We start from the raw sequence: 21,323 nt of genomic DNA, 5'->3' as shown, positions 1-21,323 counted from the left end.
ACACCCAATTTCAAGTATCAATACAGAGATATAGTGAAAAACACAACATGATATTGGCACAAAAGAAGTAATGTTGATTAATGGAATACAATTGACGTTCCAGATATAATTCCAAACTTATGGAGAGCTAATTTTTGGTAAAGAAGCTAGAAATGCATGCCAGAAAAATGATGACATCTTCAATAAAAGATGCTTGTCAAACCGGACTGTTACATGTAGAAAAATCCAATTCATCCATACTTATCACCCTGCACTAAACTCAACTCCAAATAGATAAAAAAAAAAAAAACCTCAAAATAAAACCTAATACATGGGAATCTGATAGAAAAAAAAAATGTGGGCAATACCTTGAAGGCATTGGCAAAGAAGACAACATTCTGAAAAAGACACCAATGGCATAGGTATTAAAATCAGCAGTTAATAAACAGGACCTCATGAAACTGAAAATCTGCCTGGCAAAGGACACAGCCATTCACACAGAGCAGCAGCCTACAGAATGGGAAAATACTTTTACCAATTATACATTCGATAGAAGATTTAATATACAGAAATATCTAACTTAATAAACAATTAGATATCAGAAAAACAACTCTTTTAAAAATTGGGTTACATATACAAACAGAAACTTTAGTGAGAATATATTCCATAAGAAACAAAAATTCTTCTTTCAAAAACAGAAAAAAGAGTCACTCAAAAATATATCAGGGGCAAATCTTTTCACCCAGTACAGCATAGTTGAACTGTAAAGCATTACTCTGAGTCAAACTGAAGTACCTTAAAGGACGTGCTCTGTGATTCTCCAAATAGGAGTTTAAAGTCTTGAACCTCACAGACGTAGAATCTAGAATGGTTAGGAACACAGGCTTAGGTAAGGCAGGAAAGAAGAGTTGCTAAACATACAGCTTCAAATGTGAGAAATAAGAATAATTCTGGAAAAATGTTTTATGACAATGCAAGCATATTCGATGCCATTTACCTACTCACTTAAAATAAATAAAAATAAGTTTTATAATATTTTCTTGTATATACAAAGAAACAAAAACAAGAGAGTTAGAAAATCCCGACTCTTAAGTCTGTGAAATCAACACAGTGACTAGTAAAGTGAAGAGTAATTATGAATACACAGAGGAAACAAAAGGTTGGTGTCCCATACCTGAATCATGTTTTTTTTTTTCTCCCTTTGTTCTACCGTTTAGCCAGTTGATTATTGTCCTATGAGCACATGGTGCTACAGATTTATTTCCTTGTTTTCCCACATGCAGCAGGTGAATAGGAAAATTTTGCTTCAAACGTGAATGAATTAAAATACTTAATTTACAGGCACAGCATCAGTAACTCCAGGAGTAGAGCAATGAACTTCCGCTTGATTTTTGATTTACCTATTTCCCGTGGATTCTTAATTACATTCCTCTTGCTTTCATTTCAATATCAAAGTTCCAAAGTAGTATTGAATGGAAAGGTGAAGAAAGTGGCATGCTGTATTTGTTGTTAAACTGCTATGAGTGATTTTCATGTTCATTGTGAAGAAATTAGATCTAGGAAATGCCTTACTTGCAGAACCAAATCAATGTTTCCACATGCTTATCTAGTAGGAGATAGTATTGGCATGTTAAATCTCCCATTCAATTATCTCTATTACTAATCCATGTGAACTAAGTTTATTGTCATATTTGTTTACTAATATGTTTAAGGCTGTGTAGTCTTTTAAAATCTCAGAATCAATTAGATAGCTACTGCCCAGTAGATTGCAAGACGAGGTAATTCCCTGTGGTTACTTTTAAAGTGTTTTTATTCTAATTCTTATTATAATTTCCCTGAGTTTCAAAGAAATATTCAAATATTAAATGGCAATTTGAAATAATGAATTTATTCATCTTTGACCTCTATTTAATAAATGAATATTTCTGTTATGGAAATACAATTTCATCAGACATTGTAATATAAATGTCTGACAAATTCTAATGAGCAAAGGGAGAAAAACCTTCCTTTCTGCAAAGTTCTGATAAGAATTTATTTCTGTAAGAGATGTTTCTCCTTTTGTAATTGGAAATTTTTAATCCTTACATATTAAAAGTTAAATGTAATTATATACTTTCTTCACAGTTATTTGGGGGAAACTAAGCAATTTGACATCAATTCTGCATAACACTGATATTTTATAAATAATATATTCTTTGAAACATATGAAATATAAATGTCTTTAACTCAAGTCATAAATTTTTAAACTAAGATTTTGCAAACAATAATATTTTACATATAGTGATACCATAAACTGTCCTAATATTTGAAGTTTTTAAAAAGGAACATTAGTAATTTAAGTTAAAAGAAACACTTCAAACTTAACTATTTTTTTCTAATACAGCATGACATTGAAAATGGTACTTGCTATTATCACACACATATATAAATATATTCTTTACTTTTATTCTGAATTTAAAATTTGCTTTATTTTTAACTCAGACTTGATGAAAAGAGACTTAATAATCCATTAGCAGGAAACACACCTGGGTCCTGCATTCAGAAGATCTTCATTTCTTTTTGCAAAGTGTTGAATTTTGGGAAAAGTTTTCATGTTAACCAAAACTCTTTTGTTTAAAAATATTTTCAACATTAGTAAAATACAATTAGTGACTAACACACAGGTTTGTTTAATCATATTTAATGAGGTAACACAGACCCATAAAGACAACTATAATATGTACTCACTCATAAGTGGCTTTTAGATATAAAGCATAGAAAAAACAGTCTACAGTTCACAATCCCAGAGAACCTAGAAAACAAATACCATATTAAGAGAGACAAACATGCATCTAATCTACATGGGAAGTAGACAAAGACATGATCTTCTAGGTAACATTGGAAGTGTGTGGACCATGGGAGAGGGTAATACTGGAGGAAGAAAGGGGAACAGAGAAAAATACATAGCTCAATAAATACAATAAAAAAGTAGTTCCCTAAATACATATTAACATTTTGAATGTGAATGTTAAGAACATCTTGTAGGACTTAGTGTAATTCAGTTGTTCCAACATAAAACTGTAGTGTGAGTGTCTCAACACATTCAGTTTGCATACCTCCAGAAGCTCTGGTCACACCGTAGTCATGTCTAGTCCTCTTGAGTCCCACATTGTATGGACAATCATCCTGTCTGGGACAGTCTTTTCAACATTATTTATTCTTAATTACCTGCTAATGGACCATTTATCTAAATAAGTGTTCACTGGAGATTAGAACTTCACATAGGATTTTAGGAGGCTATAATTCAATCCAAGCCAGCAAAACTGATTCTAAACAAACAAAAGAACTCTGAAATATTTACTTATGGATGTATAAAATGTCAGCCCTATTGTATTTTATGTACTAAGGAAGAGATTGTTTTCTCACACTCTTAATTTTTGCATTGCTTTTAATATAATAATTTATATTACTGTCATTAAGTTTAAGTATATATTAAATGACATAATCACTGTCAAATAATTGATAGACTAAGCAATTCCTTCAAAAGCAACTAAAATATGCTACATGTAGATTTTGAAATGTTAATTTTTATTTACACATGATCACCATATGAAAAACCAACCAAAAGTCTTAAAATAAAAACCATTGCAAAATTACAAATATACATTAAGGAATTTTAAACTGAAAAAAGTTTGCTAATAAAATATAATGATTAAGTTTTAGTTATTATGTCCTAAGATTTTACTAATGTTCTTAGAGGTCATTGCCATGGATAAATTACTGATTTAATGCCACCATGTCAAAACAGTTGAGAATTTGTAATTTATAAGGTTTGCAAACTTGCTTCTTTCAGAGACTGAGATTCCAAAATGAAAGTTCTTGTAGTAGGGGGCTGCTTGTTCATTGTCTGACTGCCCAGACTCCCAAAATAAGCACACAGAAACTGTATTAATTAAATAATTTCTTGCCCAATTACTTAAGTGTATTGCTAGCCACCTCTGTAGAATTAACCCATCTCCATTATTTTATATTTTACCATGAGGCTTGTGGCCTATCGGCAATGTTTCAGCATGTCTGTCTCTGGCAATAGCTACATGGCTTCTCTCTCACTCCATCTGCTTTCTCCCAGCATTCAGCTCAATTTTCCTTGCCTACCTCTGTTCTGCTCTGCTCAGGCCCAAGGCAGTTTCTTTATTAACCAATGCTATTCACAGCATACAGAGGGAAATCACACATCAGGTGCTAGTAGATTCTAGGTCTTAGGAAGCTTTATACCTGTTTGAATATGGCAACCCCTGCTGCATTATTGGGATGAGCTAAGCACTGTGTACTTACATGAGGAAGAGAAGAAGGCAAAGAAAGACAATCACTATCATTCCTGTCTGTAGCCATTAAACCACATTAAAGAAGGTAAAGCTCTCATACCTAAATAATCTTCTACTGCTTAAATTTCTTAATTCTTGCTATAGTATGGCTAATGTTTCAACATGAATTTTCAATTGACCCAACTGACTTAAAGTTATCTGTTCTTTGTTTTCTATGCTATTGACACCGGCTGCATATAAACAGCACAATGTCTGTAGTGTTCTTGTTAACGTGCATTAAACAGGGCTGGAGAGAGAGTTTAGTAGTTTAAATTTCTTACTGCTCTTGTAACCTGAATTCAATATTCAACACCCACTTTGAGTAGCAAATAATTCACTGTAAGTCTGATTCCAGGAAATCCAGTGCTGTCTTCTAGGCAGTGGAGATACCAGCACTCAAATATGTACCTACATACACGAGACACACAAATGTGGTAGTACTTTGGGCCTGTGTGGGAGGCTATGCCACAGAACTATGAATGTTCTTAGCAAGAATAAACAGAATAAGTCTGGGTTTTAGAAGTTACAGCCTACTTAATATCATGTAAAAGAAACAGAGACAAAACCAAGAAAAAGCAAAATGAAAAAATCAGAAATGGGATTGTAGAATAGAGATATTTGACAATACCTAAATTTTGACAGGAAATCTGCTCAATCCTTGATAGGGTTTTAAGTAGGCATTAATCTGAGCAAAACCTCTATTATCACTCATTAAAAAGTAATGAAGGAATTAATATTATCTTTGGTATAGCTGAATTAATTTAGTTAATTTGAGGATTCTGAAATGGTTTTCTTTAATCCCTGGGCCTATAAGTGGTTATAACCTAATTTCTTCCACAATAGTAGAAAGTACTTATTTCCCTATTCAGAAATTCTTCACATGGTTAAAAAAAAGTATATTACTTTTGCCCATAAGTAAGCTTCATTAAGAGTTCATAGACAAAAGGGTAGATTATGTATGGAGAATTTCTTTTGGCAATTGCTTTTATTTTAGATTATTTGAGGATGGATTGAAATATAGATAATTTCTAATAAATTTACTGTACACAGTTGTATCTCACAAAAAAATGATGGTTCCATTGAGACAGAAAAGTTCAGTCTTAGATACCTACTAATAATGCTTTCTCTACCAAAACTCGGAGGAACCTAAAATGTTTGTTAACTTAGTATTAAAACTAAAATTTCTTGCTTTGTTCTTTTTCTGTAAAAACTTTTCATTCTTTTTTTTTAAAAAAATTGTGTATAAGTGTTACACTTGCATGTATATGTGTTTACTACATGTTTTCTTGGTAGCCATTGAGACTAGCAGAAAACATCATATCCCTGGATCAGGAGTTATGGATGGTTGTAAGTCACAGTATGAGTCCTGGGGACCCAAACCTGGGTCTCCTGAAAGAAGTGCTTTTAACTTCTCAGCCATCTCCCTAGCACTAAAACTTTTAATAACTGAGACAATAGATAAAAAATAATAAATCTATTTAATATTTTCTACCAGTGGCCATGTCAGAGGAGCAAGTGACATTTGACTTTAAGAGATGATACCACCAACATGAAAAGAGGTGATGGGTGAACCTCACATAGGAAAAGCCCCGAAAGCTTCATCCCCGGATGAAGCTTTTTGTGACTGCTGTGTGTTTGCCTGTTTTCTGCTGCCGTTTTTTCTTTATTATCTGGTGTGGTGTGAATGGGCATTGGTATATCCTCTTATGTCCAGATCACAGAGTACTCCAAAGACTACCAAGGAGTCCAAATCCATATGCAAAACAAACAATCTTTATTCAAACTCAAGACTGGACCTTCCATGTGCCCAGCACAGTGGTATGATATCAGAAAGTGTTGACCTCAGTTGGGGTAGGGTTTTTCTTCATAGTAGATATTGGGGTGAGGGATTTCTCAGAATCTGGATCCTTGACTGGCTGGGGATGGGTGTGCGCTTGGCCAAGGGGCATCTGGCGACTCTATTCACAATGGGTGGAATGTTATGTATTTCCTTTGGAACATTAGGTATTTTTTCCTCGGATGCTGATCAGTTCATTCCAGGGTGGTGCCTGATTGGTCTCAGTTTGTGGTCTCTCCTAGAGTCAGTTGATGCCATAAGGTAAACTGTAACTCCGGATTACTTTCTGGCTGATCTCTATCTTGAGGAGATGCATAGACTTTGGCTGTGGTCAATTATTAAGGAAAACAATTGAGTCCCAGAAGCTAAATTAGCTCACGATCTTTTAATCTTAATGTTGGGAGTTGTGTTCACAAGTTTCAATGTACATCATAGCTCAAACAAAACTTTAAATAATGACTTAAGATTATATTAAGAGGTTTTTATTAATGACCTTGAGATAAAATGTCTTGAAAAACAATTTAAAGGCATACTTTTCATTGTAGAGTGAGGGACTTATTGAGGTCAAGAAACAAGAGCAAAAAAACGTCCTGGCTATTGCTGGCTGACATAGCTTTCTTGCTAGGACTGGATGATAATTAATTCCTTGTGACCATTTCTGCTCTCAGTTTCCTGAAATTAAAAAAAAAAAACTGTTGATGAATGGGTATGCACCCTGAAGATTTAAAAATTTACGGATGAATGGTTCTTTTTTCTTTTTTTTCTTTTTCTTTTTAAATATTTATTTTTTATGTACATTGGTGTTTTGGCATGCGTGTTGGGTCTCCTGGAAGTAGAATTACAGACAGTTGTGAGCTGCCATGTGGTGGCTGGGAATTGAACCCGGGTCCTCTGGAAGAGCAGTCAGTGCTCTTAACCACTGAGCCATCTCCCCAGCCCCCTGGTTCTTTTTTCATGTGTAAAAGTTTGTGATTTAGTTTCTAAGATTTCTTATACGATTACGTTTTGATATAAAATTATAATGTTTGGTCCTTTTTTCGTAACTACAAAATGTAGCCTGGTAGTGAAAGAACTGACTGAACAAAATATCCTGCTTGTTTTCTTTCTGTTAATCTATAACAAGTTGCTAGGACTTGAATGTATGTGGGTTCTTGTTTTTTAGCTGTAATATGTAAAATGTTTAATCACATAAAGGATGTAGAAAACATGTTTTTTTTAATTTGTATTCATTTTAATGATTCACTTAAAACATAGAATGTAACCACCTTGTAATTTTTATTTGCTTGAAAGATTTTGCTGGGAATATAAAGTATAAGAGAGAAAGTAAAGAGATGAGAGAAGGAAAATAGCAGAAAAGATATAAAAGGAGAGTTAGAAAGAAAACATTAAGAGAAACAGAAGGAAAGTATCAGGTTAAAAAAACAGAACAGAAAAGAAATAAAGTAGAATAAATGGCACTTTATTTACCATAAATAAATAAATTTAATTGGTATTTAAAGCAGAATACCACTAAGTGGTATTCTGACATTTTGGAAATGTATGAGTGTGTACATGTGTGGGAGCTTTTTTTTGTTTTGTTTTCCAGCCCCAAAGAATTGAATTCTACCCCTCAGATGGAAAAGCACGCACACACACACACACACACACACACACACACACACACATACACACACACCACCCAGTTTAACAGTATATATATAAATACAATGAACATTAATTTATGTATATATATACATACCAATCAATGTTCATTTTCCCATGATTGATACAAGACATTGCTACAAAATTCCTGTAATTTAAATTTACAGTCACTGTCACTCAAATTGACTGAATAATTGTATGGGTCTCAGTGCTGATAAAGAATTCTCCTGCAGCTCAACGCCAGGCTTTTTTGGTTCTGGTTTGATGTTTTTCCCTGTAACCTATGCCATCTTATTTACAATGTACCCCATACCTGTTGTGCCCTTGTTGATGCCATCATGTAAAGAACCTTTGGAAAGTGAGAGGCAATGTCATGGCAAGGTGACTCAGCAGATAAAAGTGCTTTCTCTGCAAGCCTGACAGACTGAGTTTCATACCCAGAATTCACAGTATAAAAGAATCAATTTCAAAAGTAATTTTATTATTTCTGCATGCAGGCCATGGCACAAAGGTATCACTGTCCACTCATACTTGTTAAGGAAACAGTGATGAGAAATAAAAACAGAACTTAAAAGGCATGTGGAAGTCTACTTAAGAGAAAAGCCTCCCAAATATACACACAGACATAGCCATATACATAGACATTTTTAAAATTTTACATTTTACCCTGTAGCTGGTAAGGCAACCATAAACATTGCAACCTACTGATAGTCCATGTTCATAACTGCCTTCCAGAATTTGAAGGTAAGATTCTACTACTTAAGGCTTTGTATTTGAGTCATAGAACATGATTAAATCACACTGATACTCATTTTGAAAAGTATGCTATATTGACCTGCTTTCATAAAATTTTGTTATGCCTGATATCTGTGAAGAAAAGCAATCATGAATCTTGCTGAAGATTGGTCTCTGTGAGGTACATTAGTGGTTCTTCTGAAAAGATGTGTGACTGGCACAGTATCGACACCAATGGCATAGGACTAACCAACTATGGGGCTTTAAGTCCCAATCCACAAAAGAAAGTCATATGTGACACTGTAATCAGGGTCAATAACTTGTAGCTGAATGAACAATAGGCCCTAGGGAAGAATCTGCTGTTACTGTTCTCCTGATCAAGTGTTGCATAATATTAAACTGAATTAAAACTCTGCTTATCATATACATGGATTAGTTCATTGGCCAGTCCTCTTCAGAGATGCTTCCTCTTGATGAAGGTGACAATTAACACAGACTCACTGCCGATCAATGTACAGAGTACTCAGTCTCAAATGGAACACCCATATTATACCCGTTTCCTAAGGCTCAGAGGTTGTTGCAGAAGATAGAAAAAGAAGATTCTAAGAGCAATGGACAGTGACCGACCACAATATAATAGTGTTTTCCAGATACACCAAAGCAGTTGCCCAGAAGGACACACAGCATTTCTTACCTCATTATACATTTTAGATATGGACTTATAAGCTGAATCCAGGCAAAACTCCAGCATGGAAAGGGAAGTTTGGCATGTAGTTTTATCAGTAGATGAAGAATTTTGGTAGAGTAATAGCTAATTGAAGTACAGCCAATTTTCTTTCTGGTTGTGAATACTGGTAGTCCAATCACACTCCTGGGGAAGCATGCCAATGTGCACTTAGACAGTACAAACTTGACTCAGTAGGTTTAAAACATAGGATAAGATTTTTGGGAAATTGTGGCATAGGGAAGTTTCTGAACATGGTTGGGGACTTTTGAATACCATCTGAAAACATTGTATTAAATTATGAAAAAAATGTTTTGAAATAAAGCTATTTCTAAGGAAATGAACTTATTGTCATATATCATATGTTGCCCTATAAGGAATTATATTTTATGGTTGATTGTTTAATGTTAAAATTGTTTACATTTTTCATTAAATTAGCATTCATTATGCTTTGCCTAAATCAAGTATTTAAAGGATTTTGACTAGTTGGTCCATTTGAGTATGCCCTCTATAGTCAGTTCAACTGAATAAAACATTTTATGTTAAAATAATGTCAAACTCAATTATGTGCACAATTATCAGAACAATTAAAAATAATAACCATGAAAAATTAATTACTTTTTTCTGTATCCATAGCTGCATCGATGCAGTAAGCATTATTTCCTTTCAATTCCATTTTGACTTATTCTAAGTGTTTCCTTAATCATTAGTTTGATGTCAAGATGTGTAGAAGTTTACTGAACACATACATAAGTGTATAAATGTTAGTGATACCTGTTCTCAGGTGAGGCAAATGCATTAACTCAGATGACATTCAAGTGATACAATTTCAAGTGTAGTTGGCTGTTAAGGTTTTAAAAGCAGCCATAAGACATTTGACACTGTAAGGCTTGAAATGCAATGACTCACTATGACACATCACATTTTATAAAGAAAAGTCAGAGTGGGGTCAGAATACATTGATATTTGGACTCTAGCAGGAGAAAGAAATGAAAATTCAGCAACAATACTGGTAACATTTGCCTTCCAGACTGAGAAAATAGATTAAAAGTAAATTGAATATGATGGAAAAACCATAGCTAGACAAAATACAGAAATGGCTAAATCTACATCCCAGCTCTTGTATTTATGGCTCAGAGAATATCACAAAAGAAGGGATAGAAAGATGATTAAAGCCAGTACACCCAAAAGTCTACAGTGAAACAGTCTTTCCTAGAAATGGCTGCAGAAGTAAGACCAGAAAATAGCTATGTCAATGGACATGCTAGCATGCAAGTTGGGAAACTTTACAAGGGGCCACCCTGAGGCAAAGAACTACAGGAGAATAATGACTACTGGCAAAGGAGGTTGCCCTCTCTCAGGGAAAAGCCCCTTATTGTTTGTGCAATGCAGAGTGACCAGCCTTGAACCTGTCTGTACAAAAAAGTCAAAGCCGGTTCAGTGGGTGTCATTTATACATATGTGCATGCATATTTATGTTTGTATGCAACAATATTAATTAAGGGAAACAGGAAACCTTCTGTAAGGGGATGGACAGAGTTTGGAAAATAAATTAGATATAATTGCATTTCAATTGAAGCCACATATTTAACAATAAAATGGCTGGTCCAGTGTTTTGGAGTCACTTTTAATAAATCACTGAATTATTGTGACTTGAGAATTCTGAAAGTGTCTTGCATTGGTTGCGCACACCATTAATCCTAGCACTTGGGAGGCAGAAGCTGTGGGTATCTGTGAGTTTGAGATAGGACCAGCATGATTTAGAAGAGCTAGTTCCAGGACCGGCTCTAAAGCTACAGTGAAACCTTGTCTCCAAAAACCAACAACCAACCAAACAAACAAACAAACAAACAAACAAAATCTGAAATAAAAGGTGCACAGAACCTTGATTTAAGTTCAAAACTAGTATGGACTAGAGGGAGACATTCTTTCAAGAAGCCAATCCAAACTATAAGAAAAAAAGTAACTAGAAAATTAAGCTAAAAATTAAAATATATTATGTAGTTAATGTATACAAAAGAATAGAAATTTAGGAAGTATATGTATAATTTTACTTAATAAAGTACCTTAAATTATTAGTTACATATGCTTAGCATACATTTTGTATTTTTCATTTCTCTGTGATAAATATCAACTTATTGTAGTAATACTTTACTTTCTTCGTGAACTCAGGAATGTCCTTTATAAGTAAATAGAAGCAAAATTGCTGAGAGTGGCAAAAATCCATGTCTTTTACTTTTGCTTATGTTCATTTATTCGGTCTGAATACCAGTTTTAAGTTTCTGGGTAACTTGAAACATTTGTTAGGAAAATGACAATAAACAATACCACTCAATGGATCCACAATTAGTGTCAAAATAAAATATACTTAGTGGTTGTGGTTATTTTGGTGAAAAATCTCATGCAGTTAATACCAGACATAGTGGTAACCATTAATCTTAGAAGCAAAGAGTTATAAAATACAAAACACTGTTTTCTATTTCATAGAAAATCTGTGGTAAGTCAGAGGGGTCAATCATGAATACAACAACTTAACTTCCTATACTCTGTTTCTCATTGTGTTGTTCCTTACCACTTGAAATCTTAAGGTTGAATAGTAAAAGAAGCGAAGTTAAACAACCTTGAATTGCTTGAGTAAGACTGATTACTTCTGCCATATCCAAAAACATCATAATACAGCAGGTAATGCAGTGATGCAGGCAGAGGCCTGGCAACTTGGAATAACAGTGAATGGCTAGGTAGGCAGTCAGTTTAAAGTTCTTATTTTGTTTATTTATCATTATTGTTTTGTTTTGGAAAGGAGGATGGAAGAGACTGTCAGTGTGACATTCCACAGTAGCGCGCTAGTATGAATGATAACTAGAATGATATTCTTCTGGACTCAGGAACCGGAGTTGCTTGAACAAATAGAAAATTACCAAGTATTGTGTTGACATATAGGAGTCTCGGATGCTGAGATCTGCTACTTCCGTATCAATGGTTTCCTTTGTCAGATGAGTTGGCCTGATGCAGGTAGGATCAGCAATGCAGAAGGTATACAAAAACTGTAGAGTGACTATTTGTTGCTTTCTTGCTATGGCTTCAAATTTTCATGATTGTCTCACCAGCATCAAAGATGCAAGCTTCATTCTTTTCTCTAATTCATCTGATTTCAGGTTTGATAACAGGGAGGACAGTAATTCTGTACTTAAATTTTCTAATGAGGGAAGCTGAATTGAACAAAGTCAAGTAGTTGTGTCTTTTGTTCCATGTGTTCTTGAGAATGCATGGCTGAATGACCACAGAGACTTTGGTTCTAGTCTCGGTTTCAGTTCACTTTTGCTCATTTCTGTGCCTGTGTTTGGGAGGCTTTCCTTCTCCTTTTTTTTCCCCACTGTTTCTGTAAGTATCAGATTGGGAAACCAACATACAAAGAACTTATTCTTAATTTCTGCTATTTAAATTGATATCTCAACAAACATTATTGATTACATAGATTGTCCCTCTCTTCTCAAAGACAGTAAACATCTTATGACTTTGGAGATTTAAATATAATTTCATTAGAAATATCACTTGCATGATTCTAGGGCAAATAACCTAAAATATCTTTATGATATGAAACTTCAAAGGTGACCCAAATTTCTGTAACTGTGCCAGATCCCCGAGCTATTACGTTTGTCCTTTAAAAATCAGTTTCCATTTTTAGAAAAATATTCTCACACTTAAAGCTGTAATGAAAGAGAGAGGTTTAATCAGTAGTATTTGAAAACGAGTACACTGTTTCAAGTATGGAACATGTAAGTGTTGGCTGCCTTTAGAATTTGGGCTTCGGTTCACATTTGTCGGTATCTGGTAATCATAAGATGTAAGAAATGGCTTAAGTATTTATTGTTACTGATCAGAAATAAACAAAATGAGTCCAATCCCAATTGTACCTTCAGAGTTCATTTATATATAGAAAACAGATTAGAGATTTATTGATTCTGTAGACCCTGGGTAAAGGAATCATGAGATAGGTTGTCTCAAGAGCAGTTAAACCAGTTTAAGCTTACAGCATAATAAAATAATAGAAATTTCCCAGTGTTCAGGGGACAACAAATGCAGTGATCTCAGCCCGTTACCTCAGAGATTTGAAATGGGAGAGGAATCTTGGTGTGTAAGCTATAATTGATAATGGCAAAATGCTCAATGGAGGGATGAGAGAGCAAACATGATTCTCCAAGGACCCACAGTGATGCAGAAGACACTCTGGATGCTAGGCCCAGGATAATAATTTGCTTTGAAATATGTTCCCCACACCAGTGAGGGAGAAAACTCAGTTATTTGGAAAGCTAATTGCAAATATATTTGCTAGAATTATTTTGAAAGACAGCATTTGTAAGCACTCTTTTCAGCATGGTTTGCAAAATAAAATGTAACTTTAAGTTTTAAAGAAAAAACTGTGAGGCTTTTGTTGTAGCGTAAACAATTTGAATCCAGTTTATATCACAATAAACTATACCAATGATAAGATTATTCTCATTACAATTTCTTCCAAAAAAATTTTAAGATATTTTCTGAAATATATTATCCATAATTTTGGTGTTTTTTTTTATTGCTTGTTTGTTTTTTGAGACACAGTTTCCCTGTGTAGCTTTGGTGCCTGTCCTGAAACTGGTTCTTGTAGACTAGGCTATTCTCAAACTCACAGAGATCTACTTGCCTCTTCCTCCCCAGTGCTTATATTAAAGGCGTGCAACACCACCACCCAGCATTATCTATCATCTTTAAAAATATTATTTTCAAACGAATGAAGAACAATCTTAATAAACAATGGAACCATATGGGTCCAATGAAGAGCAATAAACATATCAGGTTCACAGTGATGTGTCAGGAGTGTCAATCATCAACTTTTGTCAGCTCATAGTCATCATTTTGCCTTAATTTCTTCCCTTAGGTTGAAGTATTTGTTAAGTTTTTCCAGCCTGATGTGCCTCTCCACTGATGCAATAATCCAAATCAGACCAAATTAAACTGAATTAGAAGATGCCAGTACTCCTGGGTGGCCCTAAGAGAAAACACAGAGAGGGGCATGGAGAACCAGGAAGACCACAGGTTCTTTCTCTGTTTAAATAGCCTGTGGGAGTGCTCTTGACTCTCTCTGGGGAGAGGTCTCTGTCTGTCAGGCTTTCTTGGTGGTGGAGTTTGGACTGAGGCCACTCCCAGGGAAGGGGGCCTGAAATGGAGCTTTCCACTCAAGCAATCGAAAATGAATGTCAGGGGCTGGGGTGATGCTTTCAACCACACAGTATTTATTTGTTTCCAAGTTAAGAATAACTTGATGTTAAATTGGTGATTATTTTTCAAAGAAAACATGAGTAGAACTGCTCATAAACTGAGAATGATTGCTACTGATTAAATCAGGTAGTAACGCCATTCAAACATTTTCATTGCAGTAAAAAAATCCCATTTGCCTAAACAGATCAAATTAGGCATTTGACAGTTTCATAAATGCTCCTTTATAAGGAAAGAGAACCATCGGCGGGATTACCAGATGACTTTTGGAGAACATAGAACAAGTTGTCATATAATCAGTGTATTGGCGTGAGTTTAACACCTTAATCTAAGTACCATTAAGTACATTAATAAACCGATGTAAGTTAAAAGTTTAAAACTCACGTGTCAACTGGGAAACAAGTGTGTTTGTGTGTCAAAGAGTAGTTAATGCACAATACGCAGATATGTATTATTTAAATTTACCCTAAATACCATTTAAATGTTCCTCTAGCAGGATATCATGACAGAGATTACAACACTAAGGGTATTAGAATTAATTTTACATACCTTTTATAGGAAATAAACTTTTTGATTGCAGTGATTGCTGAGTGATTTCAAAAACCTTCATGCACAAGCCAGAGGACCGGGGTTCAGATGCCCAATACCTGGTGTTGGGATGGTAGATACTGTTCCTAGCAAGGCAGAGATGGGAGATCTCCAAAGAAGGTAGGCTGATGAGAATAGCCATATCAATGAGCTGCGGTTTGATAGAGAGACACCGACTCCATGAGCAAAGTGGAAGACCTGTGGAAGAAGATTCCAGAAAACATCTGGTCCCCACATGCATGCTCTCCTTCCAGAAAGCCCACAGGCAAGCATCCCCTTACAAGAGAAGATAAAGTGATTTTATATCAAGTGATATTCTTCTCTTCAAGAAACAAGTATCTTATAAAAATTTTGTGGAAGCCTGGTTTGTTTGGATGCTCACCTTTATAGACCTGGAAGAAGAGGGGAGGACCTTGGACTTCCCACGGGCCGGGGCAGGGAAACCTGACTGCTCTTAAGACTACAGAGGGAGGGAGAGGTGGGGAGGGGGAGGAAAAAGAGAGGCAGGGAGGAGGTTGAAATTTTTAATAAATAAATAAATAGAAAAACCAGAAAGATATTAATTAGGTACCTTTATTGTAGTCAGTTATGGAATGTCAATTCAATGTGCAGCTGTGTCCTTATGATTTACTGGTCAAGTGTGTGTCAGAGTTAAAAAAAAAAAAACAACAACAACATTCCATGTAAAACAGATAAAACCCTGTTAGCAATGTATGAGAAAAATATCCTCACTGAACTTACTTCATTTGAACAAGGCACAATTTTTACTACAGAAAGGTTAAATATTCAGATTATATTAAACTATGATTAAAACAAAATGTCAATAATAATAATAATACACATTAAAATTTTTACTGAATTTTCTTGAGAGTTCTTTGTCTAAGATGCATTTATTCTATCACTATGTGTATTCTTCAACTAAATAAATAAACCAATTAATGAAAATGCTCTATTTTCTTGTTTATCCATGTGCTGTGAAAAAAAAAATGTGTTACCCCTATAATTACAAGGCCCACTGCTGAGCTGCAATATTGAGAAAAGGAAAAGTTTCTCTCAAACCTTCCAACACAAACCTTAGTCAGAATAGAGAAATATACATTAGAAAGGGATGAGAGGTCTCGCTGAAGAAAAACAAAAAGAGTGTGCTGAAAGTATGAAGTTGTAAATGTTCATAAATTTGGAAATGGCAAACCTGTCTGCTTGTTCAGCCTAGCCGAACGGTGCTGACAAAATATCCCGTGAAGCCTTGAGGCTAGAATCAGACAGTCGTGTACAGATTGGGGATTTAGAGGGCAGGAGAAATTCTTTAAGTGAAAGTAGCAATTTTTCACATCTTGACAGTAGTAAGTCAGTTGGCAGGAAAGCCCAGGAAGGTGGACAGACAGCAAGTGAAAAAGAAAAAAGAGAAGGTAGGTTTTATGCAAGCTGGGTGACAAAGGGGATGCAATCTGCTCAGGGGTTTTAATCACCAAGTAAATCGCATACTGCTTATTAAAGATTCTTTCCAATTTTCCTGTGATGCTAAAATGAACTCATTTCAATTTCATTTAGAAAATCATGTTGTTTTTCCTTACAGGAAATGGATTGTATCCTTAAAACACACTGAACAATTACATATTCACTTGAATAACAAATAGTCATGAGACTATTATTATCAATGCCTTTACAGAACAGTGTAGTTGGAGAACATTTACGCAAATCACGCAAATAACAAAGTTAAAACTTTGAATCTTCTTAACATTAAGAATCAAAAAACTGACAGTTTCTGATAATGAACAACCAAAGTAAATTTCAGTCAAGATACTTCCATCGTACACCAAATACATGAATCTGAACTATGCAATTATAAACACAATATTGATTCATACATGTTAAATATTGACTATGGAAACATTCAATGATTCACAGGCATTTTTTATACTACATCAGAGAAATGTCTCTCAAAGTTTATGAGTATTTGTTCCCAGAATTGTAAAAGTCCAGAACCATCAACTACCATTATCAAACAATTCAGCAAGTCTAGCGTTATAAAAAATCCTGTTGACTTCCAGGTGTACTATTAAAACAACCTTCACCATTGCTATTGCTATTTAATCAAAGCAGGGGTGAAATATCCTGTTTCTCTTACATGCGTTTAGAGCCCGAATATGCTTTTTTACTTTATTTGTTACATAATTTCTAGAGTCTTTTAGGTTTCCTGTCAGTATTCTACCACGACTGAAATCTAGCCCTCTATTGACACATAATGGACTTGGAATGGAATATTTTGACCTACATTCCAAGAAACCTTTTATACTTTAATAATTCCTATTTGCTTCTTACTCATAATTTATACTCAAAAGTTGGATTGTTTATTTAATTTCAATAATGCATTGCATTGTGGATTTTTTGCATGAAGTATAAACTGGTAAATATTTTCACAAAATTTTACTGACAACTTGAAAGAATATATATGTATATATATACATATATTATCAATAATCAAATTATTTTAATGGCTGGTTATATATAACTTTTATATCTACAATATTGACTATGGACATAGGTTATTTCTTTTCAATACTGCCATGGTTGCTTTACATAGTGAATGTATTTGGTAACAAATACAAATACATTAAAGTTTCAGAAAATAGAAATGCGAAAAAAAATGTTTCCTTCTTTAAAAGTACACACCATTGCTAAATTCATTCTACATGGTCAAGAGATCTTAATGGAGTTATATTCTCGCAGTTTTAAAATGTGAACCATTAGTGTATAGTACTTTTCAGCTGAATTTGCTCATGTGTTTAAGGATGATGTTTTAGAATAATTATAGATAATAAAATGATTGTTTTACTGAAAAAATATTATACTTACACAGCAAATAATAATGAAAACTGGAAACTATAAAATTGCTCAAAGAGCAAAAAAGACTATTTAGGAGGCATTGAAGGGAAAAAACAAAAGGGAGCAATGAAATAAAACATTATTAAATTAACATGCATATCATCCCTTATTGTATGTTTATGATAGGGTCAACGTATTTATTCATCAAAAAATATAAAACTGCTAGCAATTCATTGTTATAGTGCTCTTGTTGGTCACTACATCACTACCATTGTCTGGCCTGAAAGACTGATACTGTGTACTACATCCTACATTCCCTTTCTACTGATGAAGTAACTATTGTAGTATTCTCTATTTCTATAGATTTGAACACTTAATTTTTAAAAATATTTTACCCAATCTATGCAAAATATCACAAAGTACTTTTTATTCATCTGCTTCCCTTATTTGACTAAACAAGTAGTCTCAAGTATTATATTAAAATAAATAGCATTTTATATTTCAATTTAAAGTTGAAAGTATATTTATTTGATAATATGAGTAAAAATACTATTTTATACATGTATTCTTTATCAATTTTTCCCTCATTGAGTAATTAAATTATTGCTTTTTGTTTCATGGTGATTTATTATTTTTCATTTGAAAAAATCTAAATGTAGTTGATATCTTATAAAATATCCACAGTTAACCAGTTGATACTTTTCATATTACTTTTTGAAATTTTGTACACATATACATCCTGATTTCTACTTCTGAGGTTAGGTATAGAACAACCTTTTTTTTATTGTTTGCATTTGTGTGATACATCATTTTGTAAATTTTAATTTAAATGTATAAAAAGTCTCTTTTTTGTCTTTTCTTTTTCTGCCATATTCTATAATATTTAAAAGGTTTGAAGAAAGTCTATCCATCTGAAATCCATCTGAAATAAATAGAAAATTTAACTAACATGACTACAAGCTTGACTATTATAGATGATTATCTATTAACCTATATTTACTAATTATAGATTACATTTTTAAATAAGCCACACAAAAACAATGCCTTAATCAAGAGCAGAAATATATATATATATATATATATATATATATATATATATATATATACAGTATAACAAAATTGTTCTTAAATTTGTATCCCCAAAATAAAATCGTTACCAATGCAAATATCTACAGCATATCCTCCTTTAAATGTAAGCAAATATTTATAAACAATATTTGGGAATATGGGCATAGTTGTTCTTCAAAGTGATTCTTACTGTTTATTGAGTGAAGTAATTTTGGGGTTTTCACACCAACCTTTCAGGGGATCTTGTTACATGAAACCACATTAGCCTTGAGTGAATCCACAGGTTATCATCTTCTTTGGAAATAAAAGAAGAAGCTTTATTACAAAGCAACATATCCCTAGACTCAAATTCTGAAATTAGGATACTGTTAAAATATGTATGTTGTTTACTTAGCTCCTTTACAGTCAAAAAATTAAAAGAAAACACAATAACATACATAATCCAGACTCTCTGTGTATATTCCACTTTATTGTGGCTTATTATTTTTTTATTTTTTAATCTATGACTGTCTGTACTCTGTCTCTTTAAACACTTTGTTTTATTTTTTAAACCATTTACTTTTTTTGTCAACTTTCTATACTCTTTTTCTTCTTTCTCCCAAGCCCACATACATCTATCCACCACTGTGACTCATTTGGAGGTCTTTTTTTTTTAAATCTAAATTTGTCTTTATTGCATATCCATAATTATTTTCTAACCAGAGTATGTCTTAAAATGCTATGCACTTCTTAAAATCTTAAACTGTGTCATTACTATGGTATATATGGCCTGCCTGCTTATTCTTCCCCATCCTACATGGCAGAGGAGGTTCGTTCACTGTCTATGAGACACACACACTGCCCCAGTTCCAAGTATGCAGCGGGTTTATGTTGAGCCATTAAGCAGTTTTTTCATGTTGCTCACAAAACCCATTGAAAAACTGGGCCTCCTGAAAGAGCCGGTGTTCATGCTGGCAGCACAGCCTAGAAAGCCAGCATTTCAAAATGGTGTAGATTTTTTCTGATACTGCTGAATCAGGAACACCTCTCTTAAAGGAGCCATGCCTCTGCTTTCTCCTACCAAATAGAGCCCACCTCCTCCCTCCCCCCCCCCCCGAATGCCACTACCTACCAAATCATGCGTAGCTCTGTTCTTTTGTGTATAGGATTTCTTTTTAAGCTTTCTCAAGTTTTACATGGATTTATTCCACCATGTTGGTGTGCCAATTTGTAGTAAGGAGGCTGCTTGTTGGTTCCTGGCAGCTTACCTCTGAAATAATCACACAGAAACTGTATTAATTATACTATTGCTTAGCCCATTAGCACTAGTTAGCTTCTTATTGTTAACTCTTATATTAATTTAACTCATTTCTATTCATCTGTTATAGCCTCATGGCTGTGGCTTCCCAGCTAAAGTTCTGTCTGGCTCTGGTGGGGCTACATGACCTCCTCTGACCTCTGACTTCACTTTTTCACTCCCAGCATTCAGATTAGCCTGAAAGATTCAGATGCTACAATTTTTATAGGAATTGCAAAGAAATGATGAAGTGTCTTTCTTCATGCTTTTCTTTAGGATGCTTATTATAACAGTCCATTCAACTATTGCTAAAGTATTATTTAACTAATCACCAATTAAAATAAGGTCTACCAGATTCTTCAAATTCTAATTTATGTATTTTTATTAAATTAATAAACATCTTTTAAATTGGCTATTTTATTTTTTTATTTATTTTTCCATTCAAAAATTTACACTTCCTCCCATAGTCCCCTCCCTTCCCCCATTCACTCTCCTCCCTCCTCCTCCCTTCTTAAGAGAGGGCAGGGTACCCTTCCCTGTGCGAAGTCCAGCCCCCCCCCCCCCATCCATTCAGGCCTAGGAAGCTGTGCATCCAAATAGACTAGGGTCTCAAAAAGTCAGCACATACAGTAGAAACCGGTCCCAGTGCTATTATCAATGGATTCTCAGTCCGCTCCCATGGGTAGACACAATCAGAGAGTCCGGTTTGATCACCTGCTCCAGTTCCAGTCCAGCTGGGTTTGGTGAGCTCCCATTAGATCAGGCACACTGCCTCAGTGGGTGGACCAACCCCTCACTGTCCTGACTTCTTTGCTCATCTTCTCCCTCCTTCTGCTCTTCAACTGAACCTTGGGAGCTCAGTCCGTTGCTCTGACGAGGGACTTTGTCTCTATCTCCATCCATCGCCGGATGAAGATTCTATGGTGATATTCGAGATAACCATCAGTGTGATAGGGGGCCAAGACCAGTTCAGGCACCCTCTCCTCTGCTGTCCAAGGACCTAACTTGGGAAATCCCCTTGGACATCTGAGGTCCCCTCTATAGCCAAGTCTC

This window comes from Myodes glareolus, chromosome 19 (assembly GCF_982192425.1).
Source record: "Myodes glareolus chromosome 19, mMyoGla1.1, whole genome shotgun sequence".
In the NCBI taxonomy this organism is placed as follows: Eukaryota; Metazoa; Chordata; class Mammalia; order Rodentia; family Cricetidae; genus Myodes; species Myodes glareolus.
Note: the sequence above shows the minus strand (reverse complement) of the source record.